This window comes from Argiope bruennichi, chromosome 8, assembly GCF_947563725.1.
Source record: "Argiope bruennichi chromosome 8, qqArgBrue1.1, whole genome shotgun sequence".
In the NCBI taxonomy this organism is placed as follows: domain Eukaryota; kingdom Metazoa; phylum Arthropoda; class Arachnida; order Araneae; family Araneidae; genus Argiope; species Argiope bruennichi.
In genome coordinates, this window is record NC_079158.1 from 3027409 (window position 1) to 3047722 (window position 20314).

At 28.8% G+C, this 20314-nt stretch overlaps 1 long non-coding RNA gene across 1 annotated transcript in view; it reads left to right on the top strand.

Moving 5' to 3' along the window:
• The first annotated feature begins 867 nt into the window (after positions 1 to 867).
• Positions 868 to 20314, top strand: part of LOC129981494 (uncharacterized) — a 90387-nt gene continuing 70940 nt past the window's right edge. Inside the window, exons 1-2 of the long non-coding RNA XR_008785318.1 lie at positions 868 to 1137; positions 8920 to 8987. This is a non-coding gene — a long non-coding RNA (uncharacterized LOC129981494). The remainder of the gene's footprint in view (positions 1138 to 8919; positions 8988 to 20314) is intronic.

A 20314-nucleotide genomic window follows, 5' to 3' on the forward strand; every position in this document is an offset into this window, starting at 1 on the left:
CCACAAGTTAAAAAAGCACCCCTCGTATCGACTTTCTTTGCTTTCACATCCCGAATTAATTTCATAACTGAGCTATTTATAAGATTAGCATATGCAATCGCAAACTACGAGGCAAGGTTAAAATATTAAATTAGGCTCAATCGGTCTGATATATTATTTTGATATTTATTCACATCTGAAAATTCAATGAATTTTATGTAAAGTTGAAAGATGATTAGTAATTAAGTGATACAAAGATAAACTCCCTTATTTTAATAAGAAATATAGCAAATTCTTGTTATACAAAATTCTATTGCGTAGTCAAGAAAAAAAAAATTCAGCTATTAATCCCGAATTTCCTTTCTTTCTTTATTTTTTTGTCTAGCATATGAATTTGATCTGAACTAAAATGTTGTGTTTTTATTAAATTTTAATAATTATTAGATTGCATTATATTTCCTAATTAAGTTTAAAATATCGTGAACTTGAAAACGATTTTTTATCAAACACAAAAATTCTTCATAAAATGAAATGCAGAAAGATATTTTGGCCACGTTTTTGAAAACAAATTTCGCCAAACCGACGAGAATGTAGCTCAGAAGTTTGTTCTACATTCAAATAGGTGATAAACATTTAATTTGATTAAAAAAACATTTATGCAAAAAAACCAGACGGATATTAGAAAATATTCTTTGAAAACATCACTCGTTCCCGATTGGATAATATGTGATGCAGATTTCATTATGCTTTATCATCTTTGAAAACCATTTGCTGAATTTGAGAGAAGTTTCTGGAAACTATGACGTCAAAATTCTGATTAACATATTGTCTGCGCATTACACTTTGCTTTCGCATTTTTAATCATTTTGTTATGTTGTGGTGGTGGGAGAAATGTCGCAGATATTCTGTTCGTTTCGTGTATTCCGATTCAATTTCAAATTTGGAAATGCTATGCAATTTTTTTCTGTTCAAGTTTTTTTGATCTCCCAAGGAATGCAAGAAATAGGTCTTTAATTATCAATTGAAACAATCAAGAGACATCAAGATTAATTTAATCTTCTGTGGATTTGCTAAAATATTGGACAAAGAAAAGAAAAAATGGCATCTTCGAACTTCTAAATTACCGGCCATCTTGACGTTCTCTTGCATGCGTATTTGGTAAGTTTTAACATTTTTCTTGTCTTAGTTCTTTGATGGTTGCTATAACGCTTCTTAATTTTGCGATTTTTTTAATAAGTATCGGATACAGAAGTGTTTGATGTATTGATTATTTAATAATTTTTATAACTGAATGCAATTTTTATTGCTAGATGTAATTTAAGACTAAAAATGTGTAATTAATAGGTATTGGAGAAAATTGAAGTTATTCTTGCATGGACAGTAAAGAACGACTGTACGTCTTTCAAGGAAAGACATTAAGTTTATTGTGTTTAAAACCCATGTTTGATTACTTTGATTATTAAAAATTAAATGTAACAAAATTAATTTAAATGTAGTAATTTTATAATCATTGGAAATAATCGGAATTTGAAATGAAATGTTTATCGTTAGGGAAGAAAATTATCCAATTTTATTCATGCATTTATTTTATTGTATTTATATGCATGACATTAGTAATTAATTTTAAAGTCTTGACATGATGTGCTGATTATTTGCGATTTATATAAAATTAATGTACCAAGAATCGTGTTAAGCTCTTTTAAAATTTCTCACTTATGTTTTGAAAAATAAAAATATGGAATTTTTTTTAAATGGTACTCTTTGAATCTTCAAAGATAGTGAAATGTATTGTCATTTATTTTTCATTAAATTGTCACATAATTTTCTGTTAATTTATCAATTGTGAAAAATCCTGAAGTCGTGATGTGTGGTTTTACTTTGTCACCTTTTCTGATACGCATTATACTTTCATATTCGAGAGCATGCTATGATTAAAACGGATTGCTCTTGTTATTGACGATAATCATTAAATTTCATTTAATGCAAATTTTCGTATCCGAGTACATCAGATGAAAAATAAAACGAGTACAATTCAATAATGAGTGAATGGCTGTTTTTATCAATTATTTTCAGATGTGATTTCTTGGTTATCGTTTTTCTTATTTTATAAAAATGAGTTAAACTTTTTGCTGTTTAGTTTTTAAAAAAAAATATATGCCATCGGGATACAATTACACTTTTAAGGTTTGTGTAATTTGTCCTACGAAATTAAAATAACCTGAAAATTGTGCGTCAGACTATTGTTATTTTTTTGGAAAAAAAAAGCACTCGGATGATTCGCATTGGAGTTTCTCTTACGGCAAATATTAGTGCATTTAATATTTATACTCGTATATTAGTGTGTTAAATGATAAAATATGATATATTTTATTAAAAATTAAATTTTGGCGTTGTGAAATGCATTTTGGTCTCTGACGGCACATTTGAATGGAATTCGCGAATTTCTTTTTCGTAATGTTTTTTTTCTTTTATATAATAATTCAAAATATTTTGTTTATCATTCGTTTTATTGTTCAATTAGTCATACTTATTTTATTTCTTAGTATTTGTTGCCAGATCTCAATATCCTATGATTTTTTTTTTTTAGTTTTTGCCTGTGTAATGTCAGTGTATAAAAATATACAGACCAATTAATCTGTATATGTATTTGAACTTGGTGAATTATACATTTTCTTTTTCTGTCCCCCCCCGCCCTTATTGTATTTTGGAATGGAATTGAAATTGAGTTTTATAGCACCTTTAGAATACCAAAAACATATTTGTTTAGATTGTTATGTAAGTATATTGAATTGAAAAATTTGCAGTGAGATGGAATACCAAAAAGTAGTAGGTAGGCTAAGTAGTTTAATTTAGAACATTATGAAATTATTCACTAAAGATTTGTAATTCATTAGAATTTCTCAAAATACATTTCTGTAGATTTCAGTACAATCGGCTGGATGAATCATTTTTCTGTTGGTTAATAAAAATGAGTAATTAAAGTGTAATGATATGAAAGATAATCAGTATGTCTAAAGCAATCGCTTGCATATATATATGTGCAAATGTAGCATATAATTATATGTCAATTACAATTCAAAGGTTTCTAAGAATTTCCACCAAAAAAGATAACATATTCGTGATGAATAAACTATATATTTGCATAACAAACTTTACTCGTGTCATCGGTATACAGCTAAAATAATTGTAGAAGGGAAAAGGCCATCTCTATTACAGTATAAAATGTTCTTGTAAATTTGTAACATTTTTTGCATGCCGACAATTTATTGATATTTGCTGTTTTACCTTATACAGATATTTTATGACAAGAACATCTCATTTTTCTTCTCTGTTAATGGGATCACTTTTAGTCAAATATCTGTAGGTCGCAAAATTGAAAAATATTAAGGGTTAGAATACCATTTTTCGTGGCTATATAAACCAACGACCATTAACTGCAAAATCTATTGCATACAACGTCTCTTACGAAAAATTATTTTATTGGATAGTGATGTAAATTTTACAACTTAAGTAGATAGTCGTTTTAGTAATTTACTTTTATTTCGATTTACAAGTTACAAAAATGACTTGAAACTTACTTAGCTTTTAGAATCAACTTCTACTATTGATTGATATGAATGAATCAAATGCATGTTTATACTTGACCTCTTTAAATGACTAGATTTTTAAAACAATCTGTAATGAAATGATTCATATGAAACTGAATGACTTTATTTTAAAGTTTTTATTCAGAATCTTAAAAGGATGTTGTACGCGAGTTTTACGTTGTCACTAGAAATGATATTTGAACCTTTAATATTCTTGCAATTTTGCGACATGGGATGTAGTGAAGAATAGTGTGCCCCTGAGTTTGTCGCCCATATGACAACCCATTGGAAAGCTCTTCTCGCAACCCTAATGCTGTTTTTATTACTTTTTGCAATGGTTGAGTTGTACATGAACTACTATATTTTGAAAAATGTTAAATTAAAAATATTAAAAAAATATAGATTAGCGATTTTAATTTTGTTTTTTATTATAATTAAAAGTTTAATAAAGTTAAGCTTATAATTAAGTTATATTCTTTTTTTAATGTGAATACGAATAGAAAATATTTATTCTTTTGCAATTTTTAATTGTCAGTATGCGCTTTAAAAAATCGTCTGAATTCCTATTTTATGAAATCGTCTGCATTCTCACTTTAAAAGACAGCTGCAATGGAATACTTCGCAATTCTAGTAATTCTTTTGGTGTTCTAACGGTTGGTTCCCTTCATAATTTATGATGGCAATTGTGCAAGAATGGATGTCAAGTAAATGGGATGGAAGACAGTATTTCGAACCTGCAGAATGCATGAAGGGGAGAGATATATATATATAATTAAGATTTGATGAAGTTCGGAAAGGATGCTTGTTTGAAATTTTATATGGAGAATGGTTTGATATCGAACAGGCAGAATGGATGAAGGGTGAGTGGAATATATTTTTACGAGTTGATGAAGTTGGGAAAAGGATGTTTGTTTGAAATTTTGTTAGGAGAATGTTCCGATTGCTTTTTTCTCCATTCTTTTCTTTTGGTTATGTACTGTTCCTGTTATCCTCACAGTCCTTATGTTCAATGTGCTAGTGAAGCTTACTAGGTTCCCGCTCCCGCTGCTAGCGGAAGCCGTAGGATGTTTTTTAAGTTAAAATTTTGCCCGATGCCTTCTACAGATCTGTGGAAGGCACCGGGCAGTCTGGAAAAGATACTTATCAGTAAAAAGTCCTAATTATATGGCGGAAAATGGTAACCATAACTGTTCCGCGGAAGTATTTGTTTATTTTGTTCGCCATATTTATTGGCGACTTGGTATTGTTGGGGCAGCAAGGGACACACTAAAATTCACTTTTACAGCGACTTGTTTTCTGGAGCAAATTATTCAAATTTTTTTTACAATATTTGTTTTTGAAAGTAATTTCTCAGTGGACTTCTAAAAAGCTTCGTTTTAGTGGAGTAGTGCATCGAAATATGTCAAGTAGAATTTAGATGTAGATGAAATGAGACATGTAAACAGCCCCACAAATTTGATTAAATAAAGGCATTTGTTGTATAAGCAGATTTTATTAATTCATAAATATTATAGGTAAAATTACTTCGTTTCGAATTAAAATTTAAAAATAAAAGCTCAATAACTTGATTTTATTTATTGCATTACAACTTTCTTTTTGTCCTACATTTGAATATTACCCCTTATTCGCATACATTATAAGTAAGCAATTTATTGAAATGTCGCATTTAAAGCATTAAGTTTAATGAATTCCCTTTCTCAATTTTCATTATACACAGAGTATGATTGCCTATTTACCAATGCAATTGAGATTAAATACTTCAGTAAATAACTGCGTTTTTTTAACCCTTAAATGGGGAAGTGCGGTCTGTGAGACCGCTAGCGATGGATTTTCTGTCACCCCTATTCTATTTTTAGCTCAGTTGAATGTATTGACCCTGTAGCTTCCTGTTTTATGACCTTGAATACACGTACACTTTTTGAACCGATTTCAGCAGATGCTTTTTAAAATAATTCAGTTATTTATTTCTTCGAGCGTGGTCTCTAAGACCGCATCTCCCTGTTAGTGTCCCAGTGATAAACAAGGCTTAGCAGTTGGCGCTAAAACTTGGGCCCCGAAATATCATCCAGTTTACTGATCTTATTATGAAGCAGTACTCCAGACACTTTTAAATGAAGAATAAAGTGATTTTAGTGATAAGGATAATTGTACAGAAGAGTTTTTCGATAAAAGTTTGCATTGAACTGATTTTGATATGTATGTTCAAACATAATTAAATTTTCTAGTGGTAATGTATTTTCAAAATTTATAAAATATACCAAGAGATATATATACAGAATTTATAGGTTGATTTTTATACTAGTTCTTAACCTGTATATTTAAAATGCCCTAGAAAACCGTGTTATGAAAGTCATACAAGCCGATAAAAAAAAAGGGCCAATTTTACCCATTGTCATTTTTATTTTTCATATAATTGTTGAATTTTGCATTATATTGTCTTCTTCCATATACTGTAAAAATAAATATAATTTAAAAAGTGAAAAGTTATATGCTTTTTCAAGAATATTATTTATTGTAACATGTAATTTGAGAAGGAAATGTATGTTCCAACGCATTTGCTGTTTTTGATAATATATTTCGGAAAATTTCTAAAATATGTCTTTATATCAAGAAAAATATCTGCAAAATATATTGGCAGTTTTTCATACTAATACATTCATTAAAAAATTTAATTTTAGTGTAAATGAAATGCGGTCTCATAGACCGCACCTCCCCAGTTAAGTCCTAAAATTTCACCTCCCCAGTTAAGGGTTGAAATCAAATTTCGATTCATTCGGTAAATTTTTTTAATCATTACTATCAGCTGAAATATTCTGTTTGTACATTTTCTTAAAAACTTTGAAGATTTCCAAAATAGATGTTTAATGTAAAAGACCAAATGGTTGAAATTATTTAGAATAATAGTCTGCAGTTGCCTCATTTATTTAGTCTTTTCTGTAATCTCTTCCAGCAGCTGCATTGGCAAAAGTAATACCAACGCCTACTAATCGTAACATTTCTTGACGGGAAGTTTGGCTTGAATCTCATGAATAATAATAGGCAAAACTTCTGCAAATGGAACCCCTTTTTTTTTCATCTGCACCTGTCGAATTGTTTTTAAAAGAAGTCGGCCTGAGATAAATAGCGATGGGATCTGCCGATTATTAGTTTCATAAAATTATATTTACTTTATACAAACCTCTCTCAGATGAATCAAAATAGGGGACGATTAAGTCATAAAAATACAAACGAAACTATGTATTAAAAAGAGTATTTATACATTACTTTTGCCCAATCCAGAATTCTGTATTCTGTAAGTATACGGGATGGTATGACTAGATATTGCTTAGGGGCGTCATACAGAAGTCAAGGTTGAACTTTACCCTGATAATTTTTCAGTCTAGCTAGGAATTGTTTTGCCTTTCATATGTTATGCAATTTCATTGGAGTGGCTGGCACTTGAAGCTTGCTGACTGCCTGCTATGTTCTTCCACTTTTTTTTATTCGGAACAGCAGATTTTAATCTTTATCTGAAGAGCAGTGTGAAATCTTTGACGTTTATTTCGCTTTCAAGTCGCGAGCGTTCATATTCGTACTTAAAATGGATACATTCGTATAAAATTCTCCGATATTGTGTTTTATTCGTCTTAGCATGTATTGTCACAGTATGTAACAATTGATGTGCATTATTTTAGACCAGATTTCTGTAAGTATATGGATAATTCTTGGATCAAGTAACGTTATTCAGAGATGAGGTTTGGGCTAAATCCGAAAAATAATTTTTAAAAAATTCTCCGAAATCCTCTGTGCAAAGAGAAGACTGAAATTTTATCGAAAATAGAAAATCGCCTGTAAGCGATTGCATTAGGTAATTTATTCTTTTAAAAATTAATTATATTTTTCAATATTTTGTTTAATTTTTGTCAATATTTTGTTTAACTTAATTTTTTTTAAAACAGAAGGACGTTTTTGGAAAGTTTTTAAGTATTTATGGAAGTATTTATATAAAATGTTAAAAAAAATCACAATACATCTGTGTCAATTTAAATAACCTACATTTTTGAAAATAAAAATCTGTTATTTGAAAAAAACTACTTTTAAGTATAGAAAAAAAACAAAATTAGATGCATCATTAAACGCATAATATATATAGTTTTTGATTTTTTTTTTTTTTTTTTGTGCGACGTGCCGTTTACCACTTTTGATTTTATGTTAGCGTGAAATTTATCATTTTTAAAAACTTAGACATGCAGCTAACCTGTACCCTGTTTGTCATGCTTTATTTTATTTCTTTTATAGGTTGACATTTTTTTGTTCTTTTTCAGTTATTTTATAATAACTACCAAACTTTCTTTTTTTTTAATTCCGGTTTATGGTAAAGGAATTTGATAAAATATCACACTGAAATTTACCATCGTTTTAAATGTTACATTAAAGTAAATGCAAAAGGTAAGAAAAGGACTGCAATTGAAACTTAATGAAAATAGAATAGTTTTGTAAAAGTAGATTAATCAATTTATGGATGATTTTTAAGTATGTGACTGGAAGACTGCAGGTTCGAAATGCTATTCCAACCAATATCCACTATTTAGTGGTAGAATTCCGGATTAGGCAGCAATCTAGGCCGGTGGACTGAGATGAGATTTAGCCCCTTGGCGTACGAATTTATTTAACTAATTAGATGAGGCATATCCTTCTTCGGACAGTAATTATTTTAATTCCTATAATAATATAAGAAACTTTGCATAAGCATTTTTAGGCGATTTTTGTATTTTAAATCTATGGATTTAAAATTCAGTAATTCGACGCGAAAATAAGATGCGTCATTGAAGGGGTTTATTAAAACGATTTTATTTGCCTAGCTGCTAAATTAGTTAAATATTACGAATTCTTTAGAACATAAATGACAATTATTAATTCCTTCACAAATAGAATTGCTGTGTTTTCTATTTGCTTCATTATGCTCAATTTGTTTTTCTAATATTCGAAAAGAACTGGGCATCTGCTTGAATAACGTTTATTTGCAAATGTTTTCATAATTAAAATAAACATAAAATTATATTTTCATAGAATGTGAAGCAAAAATAAGTGTTAAAATGTTAAACTAAATTGATCATTTGTTTTTGTCTAAAACTGTGAAACGAGAAGCCTAAATATGCCCACTGCATGTTGTTAAAAATGTCTTAATCCATAGCAATTTGTATCCATTTTTCTTCGTTATTTTTTCTTCAGTATTGTATTGAAAGTAGCTGCCACTTCTTAAATGTCTTTAGTTTTATTAATGTGTTTTATTTTTATTTTTATAAATGTTTTTTTAATACTTATACCCAGTCACTGCATTTGTGTTTTTTATTAATAAAACTTATTCTTTCAGGCAAGTGGTATCATTTTGACTCGTCATTTTGTCGACTCATCATTTCATCCATTCATCTCTTCATCAATGTAAGTTTCATTCAAATTTCAATTTTTTTTTGTGAAGGATTGGCCAAATATATAAGTGCACTTGACTAATAAAAAAAAAAATTATTTCAAGTAGTTACTATATAAAAAAACATTTACTAGTATCTACAGAAATGAGAAGGTGGTATCGGTTTTGTTTTTGGGGAATTTTCTTACGCAAGAGTCTGCTGAAATTGTTGTCTAATTGCACTAAAAAGCTTTGGATAGGAGGATAACATGTTGGAGGTCCAATTCCGACAGAAAGTTATTTGTAAATTTAGAAATATGGCCTTATAAAAGGCCTTATATGGTGTATTCTATTATTAAATATAAAATTGTCTTGTTTATGTAGCGTGCAAAATTTTTAATTGATTTTCTAGGGTCATAATTATGTGGTCCAATTGCAATAATCATCGGATGATTTAACAATGAATTAAGAATGCAATAGATTAATTGGCTTATGTGCTTGAAATTTTCACATATTCTGTAATATGTGGCGGTGATTTCTCTCCTTAAACCGCATTAATACTAGACGTTGGGACAGGTTAGAAATGCCATGTGTGTTTAATGTCTTTATTCCCAGGATTCGTTTAAGGGCGTTTTATGCTTCGTCGTAAAATGAAGAAACCCGAGTATGCATTTTAGATGGCTTTTATTTAAATTTTTTAAACTAAACTTTGACACAGAATTACAAGGTCATATACCAAATTTAATTTATATAGATTGCGTTTTTGAGTTCTTGCGTGAGAATGAATGTACCAAAAGACGGTCAAGCATTAAACAGGGTTCAGTCGAAATCCAGTACGGATCTGCACTGTAAGGGCGCCAATCATGTATCAGATTCGATACATGGAACTCTCTAAATTCTATAATTGTTTCTTTGTACTCAAACTTCCGTTAACGGATTTTGAATAGAAATTGATGTAAATTAATAAACTTGATTTACAAACTTCACGCGATTTTTTTTTTTTTTTTTCATCTGGCTCTAAGTATTTTTGAGTTATACGAGTTCAAAAAGGATTTCATCGGACTAGAAGGATGAAATGTGGGGGATTCGTCAGAATTTCGAGCATGAACTTTTTAATGATTGCAATAAATTCTCTTTGCTTACTTCTTATTCAAGAATGTAAAAAAATGATTGGTACGATTTTTGTTGCTGTTAACTACATAATATTTTTAAAATTCGATAATTTGTGGAATTTTTTAAATCAATTTGATATTTGGTTCCAATTTATAAGCATTTAGTGATTACTTGGCTTGAAACCATTTCTACTATTTATGAAAGTCGTTGTCAGACAATATCAAAGTATCTGACTCCGAAACGGAGAATAACATTATTTTGGATTACAATAGATTAAACTGACACATGGAAAAATTGACGGATTTTGTTAGAACCTAAAGACGAAATAAAAGCATAAGCAAAAATATATACGCATATTTTTAAATTTTGCTTCCTGGTAAAACTTGTAACAATTTTCCTCTTGTTTAATGCAAATCATTGTGTCCCATTTTTCAAAATTCTTTCTGAATTTATTATTAAATGGAATTTCGGAGAATATGAAATAAATGGCGGATGATCCATCTAAATATTCAAAACATTGTTACTTCTGTTTTAATTATGAAAATTTTATTGTTTTTTTACATTATCATATAAATATTAAATATAATTTATATTTGCTTATTTAATAGTTTTAATTCTTTTCCTATTGTTTCTATATTTATTTTAGCCAAGATTCTTAGATGATATTTTACTGAAAACAATAGGTTTTTGTTTATTAGTGTATTTTGTAATTTTGTATTTCTAAAATTTTTGATTAGACGATTCAAAAATGTCATTAGATCACTAGTTTCAAATGATAATATTTATTCTAGACTGTTCTCTATCACTTTCTGTAATTATGCGTTATTTTAAGATAGAATAATCAATTTAAATCTAATCTTCGACAAATTTATTTTCAAAAGTTTAAGGAGACATAATGACGCAACATAGTTTTTTACATAACTTGATCGTTTCTTAGTATGATTTTAGTCTCGCAAAATTTCGGTACTAGTTATAATGTACCAATTATTTTCAATTGTCCTGTTGTAAATATGCTTTTATTTGACAGTGAATTTTAATCATGAAGTGTGAATAATTACAAAATTTTATGTAAAAGAACATTGATGAAGGTAAGTAGTTGCATACTGTGTAAGCTTCCTAGACTGTATGAAAGCAGTTTATACCGTCATGTGAGTATTTTGAATTACAGCTTTAATTGTGGATATATGCCTTTTGCATTTCTATGGCCATTGTGATAAATAAGCGTCCTTCAGATTAGAATTCCCTTAGTTTAAAAAAAATACTATCTACTAAAGTAAAAATACTATCTACCAAACCCAGTCCTCTAAAATACATTATATTCATTATTTTTCTTTATATTGTTGAATTCCCGGATTGCCTTTCATCTGGCGCATTTTTTTCCCCTTAACCGTCATTGGTGATAAAGCAAATTCATGCTATTTAAGCATTTATATTCTTTACCAAGACATTCATAGATTTCACACATATTTTCTTTTGTGAAGTCGGGTATTTCTCGGTATTCTGTTTAATTTCGGTTCGAATTGATTAAGTTTCCTTCGAGTCTCGGTCTTTTGATATTGGGTTGAATAATAGTGCATTATTAAAATTGGTATATTTTGGAATAATTTATTTCTATTTTTTGAATAGAGGTTAAACTATTGCATTAGACTGTAAGCTGATCAATTAGAAACGTTCTTTTTTTTTTTTACGAATTTGATAGAAATTCCATGAACTATTAAAATATATTGATAGTGTATCAAATACAAATAGTCAATTCTTATCCGTTTCCTTACGTTCACATAAATCTTGGATAAATTTACTAAAACTGAGCCTCCGCTTAAATAATACAAACGTCAAGACCGCGCAGTCGTGGTTTACTATAAATAATTAAAAATAAGGATACCTTCACAAAGCTGCTAAAATAAAAATGTAAGCTAAAATAAAGCATTAATATTCTAAGCTAAAAATATGAGATAAAGGTAATTTATTGAGTTAGAACGCCCATGCGTAGGGATACAAAAGCTTAAATTCGTCACTGGAATAATGAGTCATATTAAAAAGTTTCAGATATTAAATTTTAAAATTAATTTATATGTGAAGATCATATATAAAGGACATCGTTAAAATCACATTTTCTAAACACTAATGAATGAGTGAATTTGCTGTTTGAGGAATCTCCTGTTAATAATAAAAAGATCACATAAAAATAAACTAGTTTCTACTTAAAAATAAGATGCATTTTGCGTAAAATTTTTTTAATATTCATTTACAGTGATTATTCAACTGGAGAAACTTGAAAAGAGGATTTTCTAAATTAACTTTAAAAAAAACAATTACGCCTGGTCATTTTTGGATAATGAGCACTATTTTATAATAAAAGGACAATTCAGGGTTCTTATTAAATATAGGAACAAATAATAGATGCATATACAATCTTGAGATAGAATTCAGGACAATCATAGGCGTCTTCTCTCTAAATTGTCCCAATTTATATTTTTCAAAAATATCTTTCGAGCAATAAACAACTCGGTTATCGGCAATCGGTACGAATTTTTTTTTTCGGTCATTTCTTTGAGGACTGTTTAATTGCTGTGATTGAATTGCTGCTTTCCTTTTTTTTCTATTTAAATAACCTAGAAAGTCCATTAAGTAACTATTTTATCATTGAAGGTTCAAGAGTTTTAGTTGGTAATAATTTTGCTGTTGAGCTTACCAAGATCCCAAGCGTTTTTCCTAGTTTTTGTTTAGCCTCTTTCGTGAAAATTGAGCTAATTTGATCAGAAATGTAATAGAATGAAGTCGTACATTTTTATCGATATTTAATTGCTCTATGCCATCAGCAAAGATGAAACATCCAAAAATTTCTTTAAACGCATATATACTTGTATCAATATAAACCATTCACTTGAGTACTTTTTCAGTTGTATTTAACGATGAATTGCTGCTGAATGTTAGCTGGAAAAAATATTTTGCCGTTTGAATTGTTTTATGTTTGTTTAAAATGACCAATGGAATACTAAAATGAAAACTGTTTATCCTATCGTATTCTTCAATATTTTTTTTCAAAAAGAGTTATATACAATATTTTTAATTGTTATTAATCCTATTCAGTTATTGTCTCTTTCCTTTGCATATGTAGGAAAAATTTAGTCCTCAATTCGTAAATGAGTATTCATTATTGTCAAATTCATAGTTACACTCAGTTATATTCATTGATTTTTCATAAAAGTTGGCTTTATTAAAATAATTACAAGGTGATATGTATCAATCTACAAAGATAGTAAAATCATTAATTTAAAGCACTTTCTAGGCTGTATGTTTAGCCGAAGTTTCAAGATCAAAACGTTTACCATACTTTCGCATCAGGAATAGATAGTTGCGGTTTAAAAGACTGCGTATACGGATTTGATGCTTTTAAAAATATTTAGCTCTTAAATTAGGTGAAAACTACAATGTTACCTCGTTAAAGGAAAAAATTCTTTTGGATGATAGTTTGGATCAAATTTGCTTTGTTTTGCAATAATTGCATCTAAATTGTGCAATAACTAATATTTTCAAATATTTTTCATATTTAGAAAATTAAGATTAAGAACTTTTAAAAAAATAGTCCTTTTTAGAAAAATTTCCGTTAATATTTAATTTTGCTGTACATTTTTTTAAAATTCTTATAAAATCTTTATTAAAATTAGATTTGATTTTGGAAGCCGAGAATTTATTTTTTTTGTAAAATTTCAATCGGTCAAAATTCGAATGCTCCATTTTTATTCTTAAAACTTTTTACTGCTACGATTTTTGACATTTTAGTGGAGACGATTTCGAAAAATTGAAATTGAGAACTTTAAAGGTTTAAACACAAATTTTATAAAACCGGTTTATATAAAATGTTTTTCTCTATAATAAACAAGCATGTTTAAATCGGAAAGTAGCAATTTAATAATTGTTACTATATCAATATAATTAGTAATTGTTAAGCAAAAATTAAAAACTTTTTATTTGATAACATTTTTCTAGTCGACGAATTTACAAAGTCATTCTCCTTTATATTAAATTTATTCTTTTAAAAGCAGTGAAATAATTGTAAGCTATTAAAAAAAATAACGAAAGTCTTGAAACAGGTCGGCTGTTTTCAGAAAGACATGGAATAAAAAAAAAACACTGCAAAAATTTTAATCGCAAAATTTTTTGCTGGAAACAGTGCTGTAATGTAAAGAGCTATTCCAAATATTGACTTTGAAATTTTTAGTTGTATCCGCAGTGTCTTTAATTTTGATTTAATTAACGAATTTGACTCTCAGATTTTGAAATCTCTTATAAATTGATTTATTTGAAACATCCGATTTATCGTCTTTGTCTTGACATTTCACATAAAATTTTTTCATTGAAAATCTTTTAATTGATATTTCATTAATTAAAAGAACATTTTCAAACCTTTTCGAAATTTAAGTAATAAAGGAATTGTGTTGATACCTTAAAAATGCTAGCTGTTTTTGTTTTGTAAAATTATCCCAAATAAGGAGCGACGATAACACCTACCAAAACAATTGCATCACTGACTAAATATTTTTTCGAATTTTTCGAAGATTTAATCAAAAGTTTAGAAATGGTTTGAAAATTTTCATTCCAACGGTTTTTAGGATATCAAGTTCCATACAGATGACCTTAACAATTTAAAAATTTTAATCTGTAAATAATATTTTGAATTATAAATATATCAGCGCTTGCTTTTAATTTTTGGACCCTGTTTTCTTCAAAAAACGAACGAATGAATGTATCTTAATCTGCTTTGCCTTTTAAATGACTGAATCCTTTCTCTTTTGTTAAAATGAAAAAAGAAATTTAAATGTAAAAATTTCATGTTTAAATCTCTATTACTGAAAATAATAGTCGAGTTTGAGAACTGTTTAAAATTCTTTTCAACATATTCTTTTTGAAAAATGTAGATCCGTTTTGCATAAGCTTTAGGAAATCTCTTATTTTCCTTGTTTGTAAAATTTTGCAAGTTTCAAAAGTTATCCTTTTGATCGGAGTGCAGGCTAAGAAAATGCCATGCATTAGTTATTTCAAAGAAGTTGCGAGTTTTTTTAGTAAACCGAATTAAAACAGTAGAATTAATCATTTTCTCAAGTGCCACTTGTGCCTGAATGATATTTTGAGCTTATAAAATAAAATTTATAAACAGCAAATAAATCATTTGTAGATGTTAAACTTCGTTAAAAAATATTCAAATTTTCCAAGGCTTACTCACTTAAACTCAAATTTTTAACTCTGTAATCTAAATAGAATACTAAGAAATCTCAACTATTATTATCTAATGTAAACGGTATATAATTTTTTGCTGGCAATTTTATCGTTAAATTATTTGTATAAGCTATGAAAGGGGGGAAATAAACATGATTTAAAGAAATGACTGAGATGTCTCTCTATACGTAGAAGGAAAATATCACAATAATATGTTAATAAATATGGGAAAATTCGCAAAAATAAAGAACTTGATTCGCTAGTGAAGAAATAATTTGATTTCAAAAATGTTTTGCATGGCTTAATCGAATGAATCCTTAAATGAATGAAGAACGGTTAATTAACCCTCTTATCAAAACGACTCTTATTGTAGGATTTTGTTACGACAGTAAAGTCAGAAATTAATTAATGTAAATCTGAAGTTATATTTTTGTGCACGATGAAAATCCTACTCAGAATTATCAGCTAACATTTAGGGAATGTAGCTTCAAAATAAGCAGTAATTCAGCAGAAAATAACAAAAATGCACAAATGAGGGGAAAAAAACCTATAGTAAATTTACAGACACTCAAACACAACATAAAGTCTACCCAAATTAATTGAATAATTATTATACTACATTTGTATAATTAGTAATTGTACAAGCAGACCTAAAATTTTTCGATTTAAGACTAGTTGATCAGAAACAGGGAAAAGATTGTAAATGTCTATCCACGGGAAATGATTGTATAAAAAAATTTCCGAAAATGATTTGCTCCATTTCTGTAGCTTTAGTATTCGCATTTTTTCCCAGTGGCCATCGGAATGCAAAAGGTTTATTTTGTAATAGTGTCAATACATTTATTTGTAGTGGAATCTCATTTAAAAAGATATGTAATGCAGTTTGTATTTTTAACGCAGTTATTTAACTACGCATGAGTAAGTAAAAGGAAATTCTTTCTCTAATCGGTGTGACGCTCCTACCCGTGTCGCTCTGTTGTTGTTCTCGTTCCGTTGGAGCGATTCATTCGACGCGACAGTCCTCGAGAAGGAACAAATCGATTTCTAAGTGTTGGTCAAGCATGAACTTCTGTTTCTGCAACGCGTTTTATCTAGTGGGAAGGGCTGAAAATTTGAGATGACACAAAGGTAGAACGAATTTGAATCTCGTATTTTTACAAGACGTTGGGCTACAGTCTTGGATCAGAATTTGGAACCATTTTTAACTCATTCACTGCTAGATATGTTAAGAATGTTTTTCTAATGTCCAGTCACCTGAGAATTATCGAAAATAATGCATTCTGCGGAACCCTCACTTGACTTGAATTTCGCCTTGGTTGAATTGAAAATGTGAACTTTTCTCATTTAATTTCATTGGGAGGATAAATTTGCTTTCTATTGGGGGGAAAAATTAGCCTGTAAAGTGTTGATCCTTTAATGAATTTCATGTTATAGTTACGCTGCATGTAAATTTTTTGATCGTTTAAAATATTTATATTAAAAAAAATTGATATTTAAAATATTTTTAAATTATTTTGTATTGAAAAATGAATACGATGCCTTATTAACAAATAGCCGTGAATTTAACTCGCGGTTTAGGATCAAACGTCTTCTCTCCAACACTCAAAATTTAGGAAGGAATCGAATGAATATAACAGCTTAATGTAATTATTTTTCTTATACAATTGATACATAATACTCTATTTTATTTTGAATTTTATAATATTAATGTATATATGCAATACGCAAAGTAGCATCTCTTAAAGTAACTTTAGAGTTGCTTAGGAAGAGACGTGTTATTCTTTCTGCAACTGTTTATAGAGATCTTGTTTCTTATATCACCAGCGTATTTTTTTCTTCTTTTCCTATTCAGTTTAAAAATAAAGCAAATCTAACTGAACAGAACTCGGGTTTGAACAATTTAACATGGCAGGGATTTGAATTTAAAAACCGATATATATATATGTTAATTTTTCTCTGCTGTTTTTTTGTCTACGACGTTTAGCAGCGGTATTAGTAGTTCTAGTAATAAATTTATCTGAATTCATGTAATTAAAGGAATAACTATTTGAAAAAGTATTCGAATATCTTAATTAAAAACTGAGAATTCAAAAGCACAATTTGAAGAAATTTATGGGAATTATTATTGGAAAAAATTAACTCTAGAGAGGAAACTCTCTCTCGAACTCACAAGAAAGGTTTGCGATGGTTTTGAGAAACCCACAAAAGCTGACGAATTTTCGATTCTTATGATCCCAGTGTTATTCATGTATATATTTAGTACTTAAATAATATTGACTATTTCAAAATAAAAAAAAATACCATACAGTCGCAGGAAGATCTAAAAGTGTTATGTAAACAAAATTACCTTGCAACACTATTATCATAGGATGCAACGTCTTTGGTAAATGTATCAATCGTAAAAAGGTTTCACTTCATAAATTTTTTATTGTGCATTCATTCTCATGCTCGACACCCACTTTTAAATCATGTGATTAATGTAAACAAAAAATAATACAATGGGAATAAACTCAACGGAAGCCACAGCGATGTGGCGATTTGCGTGAAGATGTCTAATTTGAAGACGCATTTTTTGCATAGCAACCATGATCGACTGGAAAGGTAATGTTAAGGAGGCACATCGGTCCTTAAAGAAAAGGAAGAAAACAACGCAATTTTGTTTCTGGTAATTTTCTGGATGAAAAAATATTGAAATACAAATATTTATTGCATCTGAGAAAACGAAATATAGACTGAAATAATGGTTCGTTCAATGCATTCCTTCTGCTTTATATACATGAGAAACTAAAGACACGTTGAAACTGAAGTTTGACGAGTACAATTATGAAGCATAAAACAGCAAAACCTTTTACCTATCCTTTTTTCGGAAGATCTTATTTTCCCATTTAGGAAAACACATTGCTCAATCATTCTGAAGTTTGGTTCAGTACATCGTTTGGTTCAGTTATAAAAATAAAAAGAATAATTAAGATTATTTTTTTTCGACACTCTATGAACCTTTTGTATGTGTACTTTTGGTTCGTGAAAAGCAGAAGTAAAAACTTTGCAAAATCCAACAGTAGCAGTGAATGAGTTAAAATTGGAATTTCTTTTACAGTTTCATGCGAGTTGTTCATTCCTAAGAAACATCTGGTATTTGAAAATTTTACCTCAATTCTTACCCCAGCTCTCTGTAGCATCCAAAAAATTATTCCAAAGCTGATGAATTCTTTCTTTGAATGACGTACATTTCTTACATAAGAATTGAAAAAATGTAATCTTTCCATTACATCAGTTCATTGCAACTGATGTCATCAGTTCATTCACTGATGTCTAAACATTCAGATACAAGATTTTGAAGATGTATTGCATCGCTTAGAATAAATTTACATCTAAAAATCAAAAGTTAGCACATTTAATAATTAAGTTAATAGTTGCTTATTAAAATAGTTAACAAGATCCAATTATTGAAGCCAAGAGAAATGATGGATTTATTTGGCGAAAATAGGCAGTTGTGTGGTGCAAATTTTTTAAATGTATATCGAATTATAAATCTGTCCAGTTTAAATCTTAGATGAGTTCCGTACAGGCAGCAACTGACATGAGATGAAGTTCTTAAGAATATTTGGATCTAAAAGAATATGTCGTAAACCGTAAAAAATTGTGATGAAGAGAAATTATGGCTATAGTACAATAAAATTCTGTCTGAACATTCACTATGTAATATTATGCTGAATATTGTCACAGTGAAGGCCTGTTTACGAATTCAAACTGAAAGAAAACCAAATTTAGAACTAATTTTAAAGACCAAAACGAAACAAAATCATAAATAACCAATCTGCTAATAAAAAAAATCAATGATTTTGAAAGAAAATTTGAAAAATGCCTGGCAAGTTAAAAATGTAAATACAAAAAAATCGAACACTGAATCGTAAGTCTTTGATGTTCTTTGCAAAAGCAAAAAAAAGTAGCAAAACTTTTTTCAAAAATTCCGATTATGTCGTCCCTGTAGCGTTTTAAAAGCCTAAAGACTCGTTTGATTCAGGGATGATAGGTGTATTCTGATCAAGACTGTAGTTCATACACACTGTTTGCTTTAGTGACTGTACAACTGACATTTGATTTTTGTTTTTTGTACTGAAAAATTTCTGGCCAGCTCTGGTAGTTTTTCATTTAATCAAGTATTTTGGGGAATAATTTTACTAAAACCAATGATTGATGCCGATGCATGCGCTCTTCTGGAAATGCTAATTCAAACAATGGAGTTCATTCGGACTCTTTATGAAACCGAATTCCCAAGTATTCTTCTATCTTGGTTTGAATTATTTTGCTTAAATAGAAAATACATTATTAATCCAGTTGGTTAGTTTTTATTCGAAGAATTTCGATTAATATTTTTGTTGCAAATCCCTAAAGTTGCTTTTTCCGAATTTGAAGGTCTCGTATGTTTTTCGACAAAATATTAAGTCTCGCCATTGGCTTCTGTAGATGATATAGAAGTTTACAATAGATGGCATATTCATTTCCTTTATTTAATATTAGAATTGTACACGCTGCCTGCAATATTTAAGTTTTGTCCTTGAAGATGAAATTTTTCATAAAATGTGAGTTTAAGACTCGAAAGACTTTGAAGACTACATAAAAGTTTGGTTTTGTTTCTCTTTCTGGTTCAAAAAGAAATTTGAATAAGATAATACTAATATTATGTAGTTTCCATATTTCTAACTTCGGGGAAGTATTTCAGATGACCTTTAAAAGTATAGAAAGTCATAATAAGCGATTTTAAAGTACCATTGACAGCTTATAAGAATTTCATCATTTTTTGAATTTCATTCTTATCGGGAATGCTGAATATTTCTTCTCTTTCAACATACATCATTTGGACTTCAAACGAAATGTAGTGGGTCTCATTTAACCCTAAAATTATGACAAATAATGGAATATATATAATTAAATACTGAAATCTATACAATTAACATTGTAGAGAATAGTTGGAAATTATACTTTACTTAATTATAAAGCAAATCGGGATTTTTCAGCTCGCATATTGGAA